This window comes from Diuraphis noxia, unplaced genomic scaffold, assembly GCF_037042655.1.
Source record: "Diuraphis noxia isolate RWA-SAM2 unplaced genomic scaffold, SU_Dnox_SAM2 contig0003, whole genome shotgun sequence".
In the NCBI taxonomy this organism is placed as follows: domain Eukaryota; kingdom Metazoa; phylum Arthropoda; class Insecta; order Hemiptera; family Aphididae; genus Diuraphis; species Diuraphis noxia.
This window is the reverse complement of record NW_028301713.1, coordinates 49569968-49574021: the sequence shown is the minus strand read 5'-3', so window position 1 is coordinate 49574021 and position 4054 is coordinate 49569968. Positions and strand designations below refer to the sequence as shown.

The 4054-nt window shown below is 30.5% G+C and overlaps 1 long non-coding RNA gene across 1 annotated transcript; it reads left to right on the top strand.

Annotated features, from left to right (window-relative positions):
- Positions 1-2163: 2163 nt before the first annotated feature.
- On the top strand, positions 2164-3491 carry LOC149057487 (uncharacterized). Its single transcript, XR_016191259.1, has 2 exons — positions 2164-2319; positions 3316-3491. It is a non-coding gene; the product is annotated as an uncharacterized LOC149057487 (long non-coding RNA).
- The last annotated feature ends 563 nt before the right edge of the window (positions 3492-4054 follow it).

Genomic DNA, 4054 nt, shown 5'->3' with positions numbered 1-4054 from the left:
ACAGATGTAAAATAAATTGGTCATTTTCTGTTAGGCTAAGGACACTTTCTGAAACACCTCTTCCATCTCTTTGAGATGGCTTGTGATATATTTGTCCTTGGTAATTTGACGTTCCACTTGTTGCTGGAGTTGGCACAGTTTCTGAGTGTATGAAGCTCATTGTTGAATTTGGCCCTGTTGATGAATCTGTCTGTCTTGAATCGCCTAAAATACTTTTTAATTCAGCATTACCGACCAATGACGAAATTTGCATCCTTAATTGCACTTGTTCATACCGAGGAAGCTTCTTTACAATTTTTGGCATGGAGTTAAAGAAAAGGTCGATTTTGTCCAATTCATTAGCAGGAGTTGAGTTTCGTTCAGCTATTTGTTTCAGTAATTGCAATCGTTCTTCAGAGTGTGTTAGTTTTATCTTTTTCTTATCTCTCATAATGTTGTCTTTCTTACTATACATTTTTTTATTATTATCTTCGTTACTATTGATGATTGTCATATTATCTTCTCTATCATCAATCTGGGTGAGGTTTTCTTCGAGGTCAGCGTTAAAGTTTTCCATAAATTCACTCTCGTCAAACTTAACCTCATCTCCAACAACATTAGTAATTGTGTTAAGTCTTTGTGATGAAGGAAGGCTATCTAAGAATGATAAGAGAACAGACCTATTCTTTGCTGCCTCTCCATCTGAACCAGTACCAGGTTTACCTTTACGCCGAATATAATAATCTCTTACGTAGGCCCATCGTTTACTGCAGTCAGAACCTAAAACACAAATTGTAATTTGATTTCTTATTTCAGACATTTGGCCACAGGAGAATCTTTTCGGTCACTTGCTTTTCAATATCGAGTCAGTCGTTCCTGGATAAGTGTCATAATAAGAGAAGTTGCTGAGGCCATTATTAAAAGGATGTTTGAGTTAACTATACCGTCGCCTACAGAAAATCAACTAAGACAAAACAGTAGTCAATTTTTTCAAAATGGAATTTTCTGAACTGTGTCGGAGCGATAGACGGGAAACATGTAAGAATAAAGGCTCCTAAACGAAGTGGATCATTATATTTTAACTATAAAGAGTACTATTCAATCGTTTTGCTAGCAGTCGTTGACGTGGATTGTAAATTCACTGCTGTTGATATTGGCTCCTATGGTAGAGAGGGAGATGCTGGTATCTACCTAAAGAGTCAAATAGGGAAAATGATAAAAAATAATACATTCAATATACCAGCACCAAAAGAAATACCCGGGACAAATACTGTTGTACCTCATGTCATTGTAGGGGATGAAGCTTTTGCTCTGCACGAAAATTTGATGAAACCTTATCCAAGACAGCAATCTGTACATGATCCATCAAAAGCTGTATATAATTATCGACTATCTAGAGCTCGGAGAACAACAGAAAATACTTTTGGAATTGTATGCCGTTATTTCAGACTCTTTTTCCTACCTATTGCTACTGCCCCAGAAACTACAGACAAATTGATTACATGTGCATGTATATTATATAATATTTTACGGGGAGCAAAAGTACTTGCTCCAGGTCAAAAACATTTTGATGATGCACTACCACTACCAACTGAAAATTTAATCCCCATAAAAGAACAAAATGTGCGTGCTAAAATGAATCACACTCAAATTCGAGAAATATTCAAAAATTATTTCAACGGTCCAGGGGCCCAATTCTTGAAATCATACGACTAATTCTCGCATGCGACATGAGTCATACCTCATACATTTTCTCGCATGCGACATATAATAGGTATTCTTGAACTGAAATCGATAAGATTTTATCACTTGTCGAATGCGACAAAGTAATCGAATGAACCGCTGTGGTAACAACACAAAATCTAGATTTTAACCTCAAATAAATTATAAAATTAGCAAAGAATAAGTTTTATCTTTTATCACTGATTTTAATGTCGAGTTCATAAAACAAAATAACTAAATTTACTTTTAGTAATTTTTTATAAAATTTAAATATCGTTTTATTACAGTATGTTAGTATGTATATATTATGTATTATTCCTATTACCTAGATACTTTTAGTCAATAGTGTCTATACTACCAAGTGTATATTGAGTTCCTTGTATTTATTATATTAGTAAATTATTATTAAAATTGATTATAATGTCTAAGCCGAATTCAAGGCCCACCCAATCGCAGATGAAATCTTTGGTCGAACTTATGACCAAAGATCCTTTATTGTGTGCGGGTAAATTTACCCAAACCTTCACACAAAAATCTGTTAAACAAAAATGGGAAGCTATCGCAAAGCAAATTAACGCGTTACCGGGAGCTGAAAAAAGCTGGGACAAATGGAAAACAGTAAGTAACATGTACCTACATCGTTGAAAACGTTGATTTTCACTTTATTTAGAATATTTTAGATCTTAAACTCGTAAAAAGGGCACAAAGAATTAATTTAATTTAAGTTTGACATTTTTTTTTTTTATTTATTTAGCTTCTAGTACACGAATATTATAGCTAAACAATTACATAGAAGTTTGACATTATCTACATTAAAACAAATATAATTGTTATTGGCCGTTGATGAATTACGAATATAATTAACTATAATATTTTATTTGGAGTTTGACATAATAAAATATACATAATTATTTTAATTAATTTAATATTATAGGTGTTACTATTATTATTAATTGTTTTTCTCTCTCTCGGTTTATATAATGCCTAACAGGCAACAGCTATAATATGATGTAGTAAATTGCTAATTTATAATTTAGTAATTAGGCATAGTCAATCTGAATTGTTGAGCTGTAATAGTTTAAAATTGAAGCTATTTCATAAAAATAAAAAAAGGTGGACAAGTGAATACCGTGTATTATATTATATTATATTATACTGTACAGTAGTTTTTGAGCATGTTATTGTAATGAATGTGTTATGTCTTGCATTCAATGATAAATAATTGCATTTGAAAAAATGATTCGGAGACGTTGTGTCATCCTAGCATACTTGTAAACATTATCAATTTTAATAGTTTTTTTTTTTTTTACACAATAATATACATATACAATCTGTACAATTATGCACAATTAGCATATTTGATAAGTAATTAATATTTATAAGTATTTTAATAGTTAAAAGAAAAAATAATGAAATTAGAAAATATCTAATAAGTTTAAATAACATAACTTTACAATAATCAAATAACAATAAAAATTTTTTTTTTGATAGAGGTAGAAAAATTAGTTGGGAACCTTCTATTAAAATGTCTTGTGTTAGCTATGAAATGGTAGATTATAAATTTGAGTTTGTGACCACATTAAAATATTAAATTTACTCTTTGTTATATTATAGACATGGCAAGATACAAGATCTCCAAAGCTGCGGCTATTAAGCGACATATCGGAGGTACTGGCGGTGGACCTATTTGTGCCATTTAGCTGAGCGATATTAAACAAGATGCATTACTTTTAATGAGTCCGGCATCAGTAAGTGGTCATTCTAAGTCCAAGGAATCAAATGTGGAATCAAATGTGGAATTTATTTATGAAATTACTGAAAATGATGTGACACTTGGTAAGTTTATAACAAAACAATTTAATAGAATCTACTTCATAAATTAAATAAATATTAATAAATAAATATATTTTTGGTCTGATTTTAGATACTAATGATTATATCATCGAAGAAGTAGCTGATATTGAATGTATGTATAAAAAAATGTTTGTAACATATTAGATTATGTGTGTACATTATACACACAGATAATTTAATATTTTATTCATTTAAAATAAATACTAACTTGCTTTATTCTTTAAAATGATCTATAATTAGTGGACAATGAAAACAAAAATCACTCAATTACTGCCCCTAAACCGATAGCGGCCAATGATAAACATCCAATTATTGCACCATTTTCACCTAAATCAGGTAATATTTAAATTTTTATCATTCCTCTCATACTCATAACGATAGTGTAAAGTAATTAAATACTTATTATATTTTAGATATAAAAAGGAAATGTCTACTGCAGCTAGGTTAGCTGCAAATAACCTATACAGTATTTCGGAGAAAAAATATGATTTGAAAGCAG